Genomic DNA, 16,483 nt, shown 5'->3' on the forward strand with positions numbered 1-16,483 from the left:
CCATCTTCGCCTTGTAGTCACTCTGTGAACTACAATGCCCACGCAGTGCTGGCTCTTGACGTGGGCTATGCGGAGCACGAGGGAAGCTGGTTCACTAACGCTTTCAGCCAACCCGCTAGCATCTTCAGTGTCCACAACATCCCGTGAGAGACGTACAGGACGAATAAACCCTCAGAGCCAGATAATACTCGAATGCCCTCTGGAGGGGTTTGGGACCAGCTCACCAAACAAGTCACTCCCCTCAGTATTCTCGTCTCTCACAGAAACCCGGAACCCCTCCTCCAGAGTCCCGCCACACCCCGTTCCTGCCCCTTTACTTGGGTCTCTGTCTGTGCTGCCTCTACCGTGTGAAGCATGTGACTCAGCACAGGCTAATCAGTGCTGACATCCCCTGGCTTGAGTGATTGGTTCAGGGGTGGGCATGTGACTAAACGCGGCCAATCAGAGTAAGCCTTGGTACTTTTGCTGAGAATGCTAGGACAAAGGCTGCTGATCATCTTTCTCCTAGGAGACAGACCACCGTCTGTCTAATCACCTGTGTGCAAAAGGGAGCAACAGTTAGGAAGACTAGCCAAGTGTGTGCGTGCGTGCGTGTGTGTGTGTGTGTGTGTGTGAGAGAGAGAGAGAGAGAGAGAGAGAGAGACTGGTCTCATCTTTTGACCTCTGGGTCAAAACTTACCTGAAATAGAATGTAGGACTATTTAGTTATATAGGAAAAGTTTTTCTTCTTCCTTCTTTCCTTTCTTTCTCTCTGTGCCACCACCCCACCCCCACCCCCGCCAACTCTCTTTCTTTTTATTTAAGACAGTTTGTATTGGTTTATTTCTACACGCTTCAACCAAAGGACGGCAGCAGAAGGAGTCTGACGGCACGTGCTTCCAGGGTGAGCCTTGGGACTGGAGGGAGAGACGGAGCGACAAGGGGGCGGGGCTGTACGGAACAGGAGGAATCTGTGCTAAGCCTGGACAGCAGGGGGCTTTACACCGGCAGAATTAACGGACTGGTAAGCCGTACAGGAAACAATAGCAAGAGGTAAATACCTCCATTTCAGATCCTCCGACGTTGATTTCCTGTTATGAAAAATTTCAGGCACAGAAGCACTGGAGAGTAGTTTGATAAATTCACTTTCTCATTTCCTAGATTCAATAATTGTTAACATTCTGTCTTATTTATTTTCTGTCTTTTTTTACTTTTTTGTTAAACCACTTCAAAAGACGTTGCAGTCATCATGACCACAGGGAAAGCTTTCATAGCCAAACTGTGAATCCCTTCTCCAGCTCCCAGAAATTGGTTTTGGTCTGAAGGTAGATGGGGTTCCCACTGGATGCCAATTATTGGTCTCCAATTATTGGGGGCCAGTTCTAGGGTCAACTGGTGGTCACGTCCTCTCAAGGACTCCACCAACATTCCGCCCTTGTGCCCAGCTCCTGCAATGCTTACCCGCCCTTCGTGGTGAGCCCCGAGTGGTCAGCAAGGGCTTTCCCTAGCATGGAGGTGGCTCCCTTTGGTGGCTCTGTGGCTGTACCGGAGGCAGATAACACAGCGATATGCACATGCAGGAGAAAACGCAGCTGAGACAATGATTCCCAAAATAAATAATGTTTTCCACCAAGAGCCCCATGATTTAAACCACTGATTTATTAAATCCTTTATTAATATCCTGGGGCGGAGTCCCTCAGGGTATTTACTTGTGTCGCCATGTGATTTAATAAAGATGATGTATTAGAAGGCTCATCAGATCTGAACACACAACATTCTGTTTAGAAAGTGGCACAGAGGCCTCCTGGCGAGGCAGTAATAATAGCCAAGTTCATCCTCTCTTGGGGGACAGCTTTTTCTCATTGATACACTCTAGTGTTCATTAAGGACAGGTGTTCTGCCTATCATTTAGGGCTTACTCGGTGAATTCAGTGAGGGCTTCTACGTGTGCTATGAAGTCCTCTAGGCCATGGAGGAGACAGAGACAGCAGCCAGTGGTCACACCAGTGGAACACAGAACCTGCCCACCTGGCCTTGAAGGAGGGAAGTTGGCAAATTCAGAACTTGACCTGGCTGTGCAATCAGTACACGTTGATTGGTGAGCGGGGGCAGGGGGAGGCCCACTGCCTGGTAAGAGGAGATGGATGGGGCAGGACTGCCCCTTCCTCTCTCTTTGAGTGGCTCGCGTTCTATTCCAAGCCTGGCTTGCAGGACCACTTGTCCTGGCCCTCAGGCAGGCAAGCCACTCCAGGTTGGCAGGTGGCAGGGTCAATAAGCAAGGGAACTTACATGTGTGGCTTGTCTGGGGTGCCGCAAGCTGAGTACTTCTCTGCGCCTGCCCCACCAGAACCTTAAAAGTTCACAGAGAGGCGGCACACGTGCGTGGAGCCAGCATGTGTGTACACTGTCTCAGCAACCCCCTGCTCTCTCAGGCTGGACAAGGGAGCGGGTGAGGAGCCTCCAATGGCCTGGGCTCAGCTGGGTGGTCACACTGTGGTCCTGTCCTCTCGACAACCTCCTCCAACATCAGTGACTTCCCTTTGCCGAAGTCACCGGCCACTAGATCATGCCCCACAGGCAGTGATTCAGGACAGGGGCATCTGTATGCGAGGGTCCAAGTTCTCTATCAGGCTTCTGCTGTATCCCTGTTCAATACCCTTTCCAAGAAAACTAGGTGCTGGATGAGCCCTTGTATATTGTGAGTTTGATGGTCAGCCCTGACCTGAATCCCATTCCTGGCATTAAAGACGTGTCCTACATAACCAAAAGGACATTACCACATGCAAGAAAAAATAAAGTTCTGTAATATCACCTCACATCCAGTCCGTTTGCAAGTTTCCCCAACTCTTCCCACAATACTCTTTATAGCTGGTGTTTAAAAATAAGGATGCTGGGCCCTGGCAGGGTAGCTCAGTTGGTTAGACCATCGTCCTGATACGCCAAGGTTGTGGGTTCGATTCCTGGTCAGGGCACATACAAGAAATAACCCATAAATGCATAAATAAGTGGAACAGCAACTTGATGTTTCTCTTTGCCTTTCTCTCTCTCTCTCTCAAATCAATAAATAAAAAAACTTAAAAAAAAATAAGGACGCAATGGAAGATTGAATGGAAGATTGTTGTCACAGACTTTACCCTTGACCAAACTTCAGTCAGCCTCCTCTCCTCTGAGCCCAGCTCGGCCCTGTTGCTCGGCCCCGCTCTCGGACATGTCCCCCAGAGCCCAGCTGCAGCAAGGGTCCTGCAGAATCAGTGTAGCCAGAACTCCCCATCCTCCACGCTGATTACCCTTGATATGTGACTAAATTCCTTGTCCCCCACTATCCCCCAAGTGATGTCCTTCGCCCTGGCCTGCCTGTAGCGAGACTCCATTTTGGCGCGTTCAGCCGGAACCCTCCCTGACCCCTGACGTTTCCTCTCAGTGTTCCCTGTCCACCCTGCTCCTTGGCTGTGAGTTCCCGCTCTTCCTCGTTGGTCCAGTGCTGAGCCCAGGCCTGCCCTGAGGTCTGTTTCCCCTGTCGCAACAGCTCCTGAGCACAGCCTGTCTTTGCCGCTTTAACTCTGGCTCTGGTTTTGCTTTGACATTGTGAGTTTGGGAGATTTTATGGGCCAAGCCTCAGAACGGTGTAAGTCACGTACACAGCCCAGCGCAGAGTCACAGAGCCCCACTATAAGGACACTGGGAGGCCTAATTTCTCAGTGTGCCCACGAGGACACTCGGGGGACTGAAGTCAGCATTGTCGTCACTGCAGGAGCCCATAGGAGGGCAGCAAGGTCAGGAGGCGGTGAGAAACAGTGACGGTGATCGTTGGGCATTTCTGCGGCACCTGTTGTGCCCCTTCTAATACTTTCCCGATTTCCATACCCAAGGGGGAGTTGGCATCGCCTTTCAGCGCTGCTGGGAGAGGAGGAAGGGTGAGTCCAGACTAGCGACGGAACCTGGAAGCCATTGCAGGTTTCTTTCCAGATGCATCCATGATAAGAACAATTTTTAAAAACTAATCAAGATTCGCACTTAAACTAACTTTTGAATCTGAGGCAGATTACCTTCCTCTTCTACACGGGCTGCCCCAACAGAAGAATTTTGAGATCCAAGGCCCGCGCCCCCCCACCCCCGCCGCCTCGCCCGCACCCGCGTTGAGTCAGGTGCCCATGTAACGGAAGTGAACGCGCCGCTGTGGGAACCGGGGCGCGGCGCCGTTAAAGGTGGGTGAGAGAGAAGAGGCTGCTGGCTCTGCCGCTGCCTGCCTCTGTGACGCCTGAAGTGGCTCGCCCGCGCCACGCTCCAGGCTGCGCTGGCGAGGGACCGGGCGCCGGCGCGCCGCTCTCAGCGGGGTCTGTGGCGGACCGATGCCCGCGGAGGGGCCTTGGTCTGCGCAGGGACTAGCGAGCTGCTCGGCCACCCTCGCCACCCTCACGACGGAACGCCCCTCCCTGCTTCAGCCACAGCGGGCTTGGCACGTGATTTCCTCTGGCCGGTAGTGTTGTTAAATAGTGATTTATTCTGTGAACACAGTGGGCGGGCTTTATTCAAGAGAGGCAATCGGGATAAGCGTAGGGCCGTTGCAATGGGGTCTTGCCCTGGGAGAGAGATTGGGCTCAACTCCGAATACAACGAGGAAAAGTGGGGGTGAGTGGATGGAAAGGTACCGAGAGGAAACAGCAGGGTCACCCCCCTACCTGGGGTCCTGCTGAAGGCAGGCCTGGTGACTGATCAGGGGGGCTGACCTGGGGGCTGGCGGCTGGGAGGACTGTTAGTTAATAGGGGGCCATCAGCCAGGCATTGAGGGTGGGCCACCCCCGCCACACCGACTTAGCAGGACCCTTGCTAAAGTTGGATATTGCAGAGATGAACACGGAGGCCCGAAAGTCCAGGCCTGGTTGAAAACGCACCCAAAGGACCCTGAGTAGAGTTCGGTCAGATGTGAGCAAAAGTGACACGTGTCACTTCCCCGCAGAACCTTTAAGGGTCCGTGAGTGATTAGCAAAGTTCCCTTCCCCTCCGTGTGAGACGGGCCATGCGCCTTGTAGGGGCTGCTTCTTCAGGCTGGGCCATTGGGTAGGGCTGGTGCGGAGTGGAGCTCCCCGTGACCTAGTGTGGGCACATAGTGTGAGAAAGGATTCTTTGCTGGTGTAAGGCAACAAAAACTTGGGGTTCATTTCTTACTGCAGCAGAACCCAGCCCAGCCTGGCCTACAGAGCAATCTTTACTGCCCTCCACAGGGGTGCCCCCTGAGAGGCCAGGCCTCCCGTAAGCAGCTCTGACCAGCTTGCTAAGGCTGAGATGGAGCCCGTTTCCCTGCAGCCTCTGTCTTGGTCCCTGCTCGGGCCGCGGCCTCTGGTCTGGGCCAGTTGCTCCCTCCCAGGGGACAGCCCTGCAGTGATGTGCAGGCGGGAGGGCGTCTGCAGGGCCGGTGCCTTGGCTTCCAGGGAGAGCTCTGCTTTACTCGGCAAGATCTTTCGGCACCAAGCCCAGGGCTTGGGACTGTTTCAATTGCCTCCATTTATATTTCAGAACTAACACATTTTTTATGACATTCAAAATTTTTTTTAAAACTTGCAGAAACAAATATTAATAAATGTTTAATGTAATGCCCACAAAACCATCCACCTCTTTTTTGTTGTATCTAACATTCATAACATTTTCCGGACAGTGGGAAAATGTGGGATTTTCTCACTTTGCAAGAATGCCCCATAAAGTAAGATGAAAGATGATTACATTTGTGGCCAAGTGATTTCAGAAGCAAAGTCATAAAAATTTTTTCAAATTTTATTTTGTAGCAAGACTTACATTTTCTGTGATATGGGGGTATGTTTTTATATATTTGGTAGGGAATGTGGAGTGAACGTCTAACGGCAAAGACTTGAAAGAAGGTCCCAGTGCTGTTAGTGGTCCTTCGTGGGACGTGGCTTAAGTCCCCTCCCCCGATGACATGGAGACGGCTGGCAGCTCCCGGACATCCACGCTGTCCTTCCTCCTTCGGATCACAGTTCCTGAACAGTGGTTCTCAAATGTGACCACGGGACAACAGCATTGGCTCCCATGGAAACATGTTAGAAGTACAGATCCTTAGACTCCACCACAGCTTTTCTGAATCAGAAACTCCGAGTTGGGCCAAGCATTGTGTGTTTCAACAATCTTTTTAGGTGACTAGATTAAGATACTGACCCAAGTTTAAGAACCACTGCTAATGCTGTAGGGGGCAGCAAAGAACTCAGCAAGGAGTTCATTTCCCAGCTTCCTCTGAACTGGCTGTGGCCATGGGGCTGAATTTTAGCAAGATGTATGTAGAAGTGTTGGGACTCTCAGAAAGTACCCTTAAAAGGAAGAGGTCCTTCCTTGGACTTCTCCTTCAGCCGTTGGCCTGACATGCTGTCATAAAGACTGGAGCTCTGGCAGCTATTTTGAATCATGAGGATGAGGCCTAACATTTAGGGATGGTGAGCTAATAGAAGCCTGCCTGGGTCCCTGAGACTTTATGTAGCTGCCATATATGAGAGAGAAATAAACTTTTGTCTTATGTAAGCCACAGTTATTTTGTTTTCTGTTATCCATAGCTGTGTCCTAACTGATTCACACGCTGGACAGTGGGTTGAGGAGGTGGTTCCTGCAGTTCCAGCCATGCCTTCAGCCCTGGGTCTGCCCCTTCTCTGCCTGCTCAAATCCTGCCCCTACTGTGGTCTAGTTCTGCAAATCTTCCCTCCTCACCCACTTCCCCAGCACGAGACCTTTACTTCTCTTTGGCACTGAGAGGCATGACATGCCAGCCAGGCCCATGGAAAGGCAGGGACCAGGGGAAGGAGAGGAAGGTTTGGGGGAAGCAGCCATTGATCTGCCTTCTGTCCTTAAAGATGAGTGTTACCTCTCCCACGACTTCCTGTCCAGGGAATCACACAGTATGTAGTCTTTCTCATGTGTCTCCCTTCACTCGCAAAATCTTTTTTATAAATTATATTTTATTGATTATGCTATTACAGTTGTCCTAATTTTTGCCCCTTTGCCCTCCTCCACACTCCCCTCCCACCTAGCAACCATCAGAACGCTCTCTATTTTCATGATTCTGTCTCTGATCTTCTTGTTCAGTTTGTTTTTTAGATTCAATTGTTGATAGATAAGTACTTACCGCCATTTTATTGTTAATAGTTTTGATCTTCTTTTTCTTAAATAAGTCCTTTTAACATTTCATATAATAATAGTTTGGTGATGATGAACTACTTTAGCTTTACCTTGTCTGGGAAGCTCTTTATCTGCCCTTCGATTCTAAATGACAGCTTTGCTGGGTAGAGCAATCTTGGCTATAGGTCCCTGCTTATCATGGCCTTGAATATTTCTTGTCAATCCCTTCTGGCCTGCAAAGTTTCTTTTGAGAAATCAGCTGAGAATCTTATGGAAACTCCCCTGTAGGTAACTCTCTGCTTTTCTCTTGCTGCTTTTAAGATTCTCTCTTTATCTTTAACCTTTGGCATTTTCATTATGATGTACCTTGGTGGGGGCCTGTTTGCATACAACTTGTTTGGGACTCTCTGTGCTTCCTGGACTTGCATGTCTATTTCCTTCATCAAATTAGGGAAGTTTTCTTTCCTTATTTTTTCAAATAGGTTTCCAATTTCTTGCTCTTCCTTTTTTCCTTCTGGCACCTCTCTGATGAGAATGCTGGAGTGCTTGAAGTTCTTCCAGTGGATACTTACACCATGCTTGATTTTTTGGATTTTTTTTTTTGCTGCTTATTGTTCTGCATGGTTGTTTTTCGCTTCTTTATGTCCCAAATCATTGACTTGATTCCAGCTTCATCCACTTTACTGTTCTTTCCTTGTAAACTGTTCTTTATTTCAATTAGTGTGTCCTTTGTTTCTGACTGGATCACTTTTTATGCTGTTGAGGTCCTCACTAAGTTCCTTGAGCATCCTTAAAACAGTGTTTTGAGTTCTGCATCTGACAGATTGTTTATCTCCCTTTTGTTTAGCTCTTTTTCTGGAGTTTTGATCTGTCCTTTCATCTGGACCATGTTTCTTTGTCTCCTCATTTTGGCAGCCTCCCTGTGTTTGTTTCTATGTACTAGGTAGGGCTGCTATGACTCCCTGTCTTGGTAGTGTAGCCTAATGTAGTACGTGTCCTGTGGGGCCCAGTGGCATAGCCTCCCCTAACACCCAAGCTGGGTACTTGAGGTACGCTCTTTGTATGGGCAGAATACACCTTCTTGTAGTTGAGCCTTGAATGCTGTTGGTAGGTCAATGGAGGAGTTACCCAGGCCAATCAGGTACAAGGACTGGCTGTGACCACTGAGCACCAACCTCCGCCCTCCACGGAGGATCAGCTGTGCAGGTTCAGGGTGGCGGTGCTCCACTGTGCTCTGTAGCTGACCACTGGGTGCACGGGCTCTGGGGCTTCCCGGGTGGTGCAGGACAACGTCAGCTCCCACCTGTGTTTTGCCCGAGCCCACCCTGCCTGGGCTATAAAGCAATCTGAGATGGCTGCTACCTGGGCTGCACTTGGAGATTCCCAGGTGAAGCCAAGCTGTGACCCTAGGCTGGCTGCTGCTAGTGATGGCCCGGGGCCACTTAGCAAGAGGTAAGGGGGCTGGAGGCTCCCTGAGGCCGGCTGTTGCTTGTTTGAGAAGATTTAGGAAGTTGTGAAGCATGAGCCAAGACCAGCCATTCATATGGAAAAGTCTCTGTTAACAGCTTGGGCGGGCCTGTAAGTTGGGTGGGATAAAGTCTGGGAGATCTCCAAGGTGAGGCAAACAATGTCAGGCAGGTTGATGGAGTCTCAGATATGGCCTTGGACTGCTGTCTCTGTGGCTCTGTAGGGGGAGGGTTCGGAAAAGGGACAATGGTTTCTGCCTCCCTTTCTATCTGGCAGAAGGCTGTCCCCCAGCTCTCGTCTTGATGCCTGATACTTCAGTTTCTCCTTGTATGCAATGGGTGTGTCTCAAGCTTCTACCCCATTGCTGGAGCTCAGAGGGAATGAGTCTGAGTAAGTCCATGTGCAGGTTCTTTAAGAGGAACTGCCTGGGACTCCAGAAGTTTCTTCCACTGACTCAGTCCCCACTGGTTTTTGCTGCCAGACGTTGCGGGGACTTTACTTCCTGGCACTGGAACCCTGGGCTGGGGGGCCTGGTGTGGGACTGGGACTTCTCACTCCTGAGAGATCCCTCCCGAATTTTTATCCACCACACATGGACGTGGGACCATCCCATTCCATGTGTCTGCCCTCCTACCTGTCTGGATGGATGTGGTTTCTTTAATTCCATAATTGTCAGACTTCCATTCAACTCAATATCTGATGGTTCTGAGTGATAGTTGTTATATATTTTAGTTGTAATTTTGATGTATTTGTGAGGAGTTGAGGCATGTTTACCTATACTGCCATCTTGACCAAAAGTTATTTGTCTTCTTCTGACTGGCTTATTTCACTTAACATAATACCCTCTAGGCCCATTTATGCTGTTGCAAATGGGAAGATTTCATTATTTTTTATGGCTGAGTAATAGTCCATTCTATATGTGTACCACAGCTTTTTTATCCACCTGTCTATTGGGTTGCTTCCAGGTCTTGGCAATTGTAAACAGTGCTGCAATGAACGTAGAGGTGCATATATTTTTTTGAATTAGTGTTTAGGGTTTCTTCAGCAATACACCAAAAGTTGAATCACTGGATTATAAGGCAGTTATGTTTTTGAATTCTGAAGACCCTCTCTATTGCTTTCCAGTCTGCATTCCCACCAACAGTGCATTAGGGTTCCCTTTTCTTCCCACCCTTGCCAGCGCTGGTTGGTTGGTGATTTATTGACGATAGCCATTCTGACAGGTGTGAGGTGATATACAAGGCTTTTTGATGGACTTTTTAAAAAATTTCTCTTGGGTAAATACTTAGGAGTGGGATTGGTGGGTCTTCTAGTAATTTTATGTTTAACGTTATAAGAAATCACTGAACTATTTTCCAAAGTGGTTGTACCATTTTAGATCCCCACCTGCAACATGTGAGGGTTCTGGCTTCTCCACACCCGCATCCACATTCGGAATTGTCAGTCTTAACTTTAATCATTTTAATGCATATATAGTGATCTATCATTGTGGCTTTTATTTACACTTTTCTGAAGGCTAATTATATCAAACTTTTCATGTGCTTTTTTTTTTTGCCACATATATCTCTCCTTTATTTTAGCATCTGTCTAAATCATTTGCCTATTTTGAAAATTGGGTTCTTTGCTTTCTTGCTATTGACTTTTTGAGGTGAAATTCAATAACGTATATGTGTTCATTAACCACTTTAAAAAGCGCGATTCAGTAACATTTAGTACTTTTACAATATTGTGCAACCAGCACCTCTGTTTCACTTCAAGATATTTTTATCATTCGAAAGTGAAACTACATGACCATTAAGCGGCCATGACCCATCCTCCCTCTTCCCAGCTTCCGGCAAGCACCCATCTGCTTGCTGTCTCTGTGAATTTAGCTATCCTGGATATTTAATATTTCATATAAATATAGTCATATAATATGGGGCTTCTTTCACTTAGGATAATGTTTCTGAGTTTCATCCATGTTGTAGCATGTATCATAGTTCCTTTTTATAGATGATTAGTATTTAGTAGTATATAGATGATTAGATTATAGTGATCTGCTTTGTATGCAGAGACCACATTTTGTTTATCCATTCATCTGTTGATGGGACATTTGGGTGTTTTCCACCTTTGTTGACTGTGAATAGTGCTGCTGTTCACATTTGTATATGAGTGTTTATTTCAACACTTGTTTTCAATTCTTCTGGGTAGATTCCTAGGAGCGGAACTGGTGAGTCATATGGTAACCTTATGTTTAACTTTTTTTGCAGAACCGCCAAACCATTTTTCAGAGTGGCTGCACCATTTTACACTCCCACCAACAGTGCATGAGAGTTCTGATTTTTCCACGTCCTCGCCAACACTCGTTATTTTCTCTTTCTTTTTTAAAAAAAAATCTTTAGTTGAGAGTATGTTTATTGGTTATAGAGAGAGAGGAAAGTGGGGGCTTGGGGGGAGAGAGAGAATGAGAGAGGGAGAGAAAGAAACATCAATCAGTTGCTTCTCTGACGTGTCCTGACAGAGGATCGATCGCTAGGTATGTGCCCTGAGCAGGAATAAAATTGAACCCACAACCCTTGTGTGTGTGTCTGTGTATGTGTGTGTGTGTATGTACAGGACAACACTCTAACTAACTAAGTCACCTGGCCAGGGCTGTTTTCTGTTTCTTTAAATCAGTTTTATTATGGCCAACCTATTGCATGTGAAGTGAACCTGAGGATCGATTTTTTATAGTGCTTTATAGCTCCTCACTGGCGTGGCTCAGTTAGTTGGGCATCTTCCTACCAAGTGAAAGGTCGCCAGTTTGGTTCCTAGTCAGGGCAGGTGCCTGGGTTGTGAGTTTGGTCCCTGGTGGAGGTGTGTACCAGAGGAAACTAATCGATGTTTCTCTCCCTCCCTTTCTCCCTGCCTCCCCCCACTCAAAGAAAATAATGCTTTATACATAACTCCTTTGCCAGATATACATATTGTGAATATTTTTCTCTCAGTCTGTGTCTTTTGATAGGAGGCAAACTTAAAAATTTTAATGTGTTTAACCCTTAGAAAGACTGCACTATTTTAGAAGAATGCGAGTGCGTCATTTTGTCACACACCAGGCTTAGAGCAGCACCCTGCCTTATGTAAGGCGTATGCGTGTGCCTGAAAAAAGGGGCATATAAGTTAAATTTGAATGAGTTTGTCCTCTGAGGGGGGACATTTGCATGACTACCACATCTAAGTGAGAAAGATCCAAGTGTGTGAGAGACATTCATGTGAATATTGAGTTACATCTGTGAATATTGAGTGTGCAACGTACGATGGCACTTGTCATGCTGAAGTGTGTGTGCCATCCACACAGGGGACCTTTGAGTGTGTGTGATGTCTGCAGGTACATGTGGGATCTGAGGGCGTGTGTGATGTCTGTGTGCACGTGTGACATCAGAGTCCTTCATCTGAGATTGAAAAGGAATCTGGACCAGCCAGGACCTTGGTCCCAGCGAGGCCACAAGCCTGGAGGTCTGTATGAGCCTGCAAGAGCTGGCAGCCTGTCGCCACTACAGTGGGATAGCTTGCCTGAGAATGAAACCACAAAAGAAGACGACAGCAGAGGGAACTTTAGGTGCATAAAGACAAAAGCACAAAACCCTGGTGGTAGCTGAGCACAGAATCCAGCTGTACCTGAAGGTTTACCCTGGGCTTTTAGTTACATAAGCCAGTCAGTCCCCACTCCTTATTGTTAGCTGGTTTAACTAACACAAACCTTTATCACAGAATGGGAATGGGGGACAAAACCTTTCTGTTTGCTGCTATCTTAACCAAATACAAAATATGAATGAGTGGCCAGTCTCCGCACCACTACGTGGTGCTGCTCTGGGAGGGGCCTCTAGGGAAGGGGAAGACGTTCCGGCAAAGGGGCCCGCCACGGAGGTGGGGGAGGGTCGGAGGGGTGAGCGGGCGGGGGGGGGGGGGACCATGGCTTGGGGGGGGTGCCTGCTGTGACTCCAGGCTGAAAGCCTGAGGCATGCCTGGCATTAATTGTGAGGGCCCTTAATGTTCAGGGGGCAGCTTCCTGGGGGCTCACCAGCCCTCAACGCCAAATTTTCGAATAATAAAATGAAAAAAAAAAGAAAAAAGAAAAAGGCTCCAGTGGGCGCTGCAGTGGCGCAGCGCAGCGTTGGCCGGCAGGGAGCGCTGCCCGGGACGGGAAGTCGGCAAAGCGCGGAGGCCTGCGTCTGGGCTGTCAGCGCGGAGCTGCCCTGGGGGCCCCCACCTCGCCAGGGCTGGCATTACTGCGGGGCGCCAGGGACACATTGTTCCACTCCATCCTTTCGTCCTCTCGACAGTGCTACGAGGCAGGTGGCATTAGCCCATTTACAGATGAAGGACTGAGGGTCGGAGAGAAGTGACTTCTAAGGTCCTATGGCTAAAAATGCTAATGATATGCAATATTATCATATGTATAATAATAATGAATGTCATACATAGGGATAATATCACTTATGTATTTATAAAATGTATAGTCTATATTTACTTATTAAGATGTCAATTACATTGGATAGTTTATTGGGTATGAAAGGGGGCACTTTGCTAAGTACTGAGCATGCATGCAGTGGCTCCTCTGTCCCTTGGTCATCTCGTGAGGTAGGTGCTTGGTCATCCTGTGGAGTAGCCCAGGTCTCTAACTGGGCCTGGTATGCACTCGGTACTCAATCAATAGTGTTTGTTCAGCGAATGAGTGGAGATGAAGAAATCAGCCAGCAAGGTGGCCAGGGTGGCTACAGGCTGCTTGAGGTGGACACATACTTTTAAAAGCCCAGGAGGGAAAAGATTAAGGACTACAAATTGGCAGTTATAAATATAGCCATGGTGATGTAAAGTACAGCACACAAAATGCAGTCAATAATGTGTTAACTACGGTGTCATACAGGTACTAGACTTAATGGAGTGATCACTTTGTAAGTTATATAAATGTCTAATCCTTATGTTGTATACCTGAAACTAATTTAATAGTGTATGTCAAGTTAATTGAAAAAGTAAAATACTTTTAAGAATAATTTTGTCACAGGGAAAAGAGCAAGTCCTAAGTCTTCTCCAATATAAGCAGTATACATATTCAATTATATATACATGTAACCTTAAAATTTCATCTTTAATTATTTTCTTGAAACTAGTTTAACCACATAAATATAAGTCAGGCTTAGGAGTTTCTTGGCATTTTATTTTATTTATTGATTTGAGAAAGAGAGAGAAACATTATTGTTCCACTTATTTGTTCATTCATTGGCTCATTCTTTTTTAAAAAAATATTTTATTTATTTATCTTAGAGAGAGGGGAAAAGAGGGAAACAAAAGGAGAAACAGTGATAGGCTGCCTCTTACATGCCCCCAACTGGGGACCTGGCCCACAACCCAGGCCTGTGCCCCCTGACTGGGAACTGAACTGGCGACCATTTGATTTTGCGGGACAATGCCCAAGCAACTGAGCCACACTGGTCAGGGCGATTGGTTGATTCTTTAAATTTTTATTTTTGATTCTAGAGAGAGGGGAAGGGAGGAAGAAACACTGATTGGTTACTTTCTGTATGCGTCCTGACCGGGGACCAAACCTGCAACCCAGAGTATGTGTCCTGACCAGGAACCTTTTGGTTTGCAGAATGACGCCCAGCCAACTGAGCCACACCAACTGGGGATGGTTGATTCTTGTATGTGCCCTGACCAGGGATCAAACCCATAACCTTGGTGTATTGGGATGACGCTCTAGCCAGCTGAGCTACCTGACCAGGGCCTATACATTTTGGCAATTTAAAAATTGTTTGACTCATTATGCAAAATAAAGTTTTTCTTAACCTCCATTATTAGAACCTAAATAATTTTATTACATGTTTGTAATTCCCAGAGGAAAATAGGAAGAATCAAATGTAAATTAAATTATTTTATGGACCCCCCCCCGTTTACTATATTTAAAATACAGATAATATATCAATATGAGAATATATTATGAATATGGAGATATCTATATGAATTATAAGGATGTGTAATCAAATTAATCAATTTCACTAAAGTGCATGGAAAACTGCTCTGATAAGACAATGAAACTTTAAGTGAATGTGTAATAAATTAGAGTTGCCTCAAGCCAGAAAGAAAAAAGAACCATTCTTTTCCATGGGACTTTATTGGAGAAGGGGTTCTGTTTGATGCGCAATTGGAAACAAGACAAAACATAAAAGTAATGATACAAATAAGATCATTTTGTACATTCGTATGTTTAAACATCCTGAGTTGTAAACACTCTTGAAGAAAATGCTCCTCAAGCAATGTACTTTAGTTCAAAACATATTTCAAGATGTTCAATAGAATTGCATTTGATTCACGCTCTTTTAAAACTGTTTAATAGGAAAAAATGCTGTTAACTTCTGTTTGGCCCACTACATATTTTATTGTTTCCTACTGATTCAAGCAAAATTTACATGGTGGCGGGGAAAAAAGCCCAAGAAATGCTGACCATTCACTTGGTCGTATTAGAAAATGGACAGTATCATCCTAGCTGGTGTGGTTCAGTGGATTGAGTGCCAGCTTGTGAACCAAAGGGTTGCTGGTTTGATTCCCAATCAGGGCACATGCCTAGGTTGTGGGTCAGGTCCCCAGTAGGGGGTGCATGAGAGGCAACCACACATTGATGTTTCTCTCCCTCTCTTTTTCTCTCCTTTTCCCTCTCTCTAAAAAGAAATAAATAAACCTTTAAAAAAAATGGACAGTACCTAGTGTTGGTGAGGACGAAGAGAAATGGCACTCTTCACCTATCTGGTGACAATGTAAATTGGTATAAAATTTCTGGGGAACACAATTTCAAAAAGGCATACCCTTTGATCAAATAGGTTTACTTCCAGAAATTTAGCGTGAAAAAAATACTTGGGCAAAAGTGCAAAGTCAGGTTGTGTAGGTTAGTAAAAATGTTCAGACTTAGAGATTTGTTAAAAATGATATCGTAAGTGTAGCTCATAGACAGTGGTTGGCACCCGTGTGCCTGGTGATAACTCACTTGGTCACCATGACAACCCTATGAGGTAGCTAGATGGCTGCGATCATTTCCGTCTTACAGGTGAGGAAGCCAGTGTGAAGAGGAAAAAGAATTTGCTGGAGATCACATGGCTGGTGAGAAGAGGAGGAGAAATGTGGGCTCAGGTTGTCTGGTTCCCACGTCTGCAGTCTTTGGCCCACTGCACAATGGCAGCACTGATAACACTGACCTATGTTCGCTAATGTGGAACTATGTCTGCAATAAATTGAGAAAAGGAGGAGGTGAAAAAATGTCAAGAGTGGTTGTCTCTTCATGGTGAGATAATGGCAAATACCTTTTAAATTTATCTTTGTTTTTTCATAACTTGTAAATATTAATAATCACACAAGACAATGAGGCTCCTTTCATTTTGGGGGTAAATAGAAAAAGGATAAAATCCAGAGGATGAGGGAAAGGATTCAGTGGTGGAAACTTCCAAGGTCCCCTTGATGGTGACCAGGCCCTGGCCTCTGCAGCCTCCCACGGCCAGACAAACTGCCGTCCTCCCCTACTTGGGGGAAAGCCAAAATTTTGTTATTTATTCTTTTTTTTTAAGTATATTTTATTGATTATGCGATTACAGTTGTCCCATTTTTTTCTCCCCTTTATCGCTTCCCACCCTGCACCCCGCTCCTTCCAGCATTGCCCCCCCCCCCGCTTAGTTCATGTCCATGGGTCCTACATATAAGTTCTTTGGCTTCTCCATTTCCTACACTTGCTATTTATTCTCCATGGCTAGAGAAGTGAGGGTGGAGAGCAAAAGAGCTGCCTCTAGTGGTCTCTCTCTCATAGACTCCACAGAAAGTTTATTCCCCATCCCAAATTCCCACCTGGCTACTAATCTTAGCGATCTTAGCGCCCATTTTTTTTTTTTAGGGGAAGAGATCTGTCCTAGGTCATTTCTGC

This window comes from Pteronotus mesoamericanus, unplaced genomic scaffold, assembly GCF_021234165.1.
Source record: "Pteronotus mesoamericanus isolate MK-2021 breed Mesoamerican mustached bat unplaced genomic scaffold, CSHL_Meso_final contig_22, whole genome shotgun sequence".
NCBI lineage: Eukaryota > Metazoa > Chordata > Mammalia > Chiroptera > Mormoopidae > Pteronotus > Pteronotus mesoamericanus.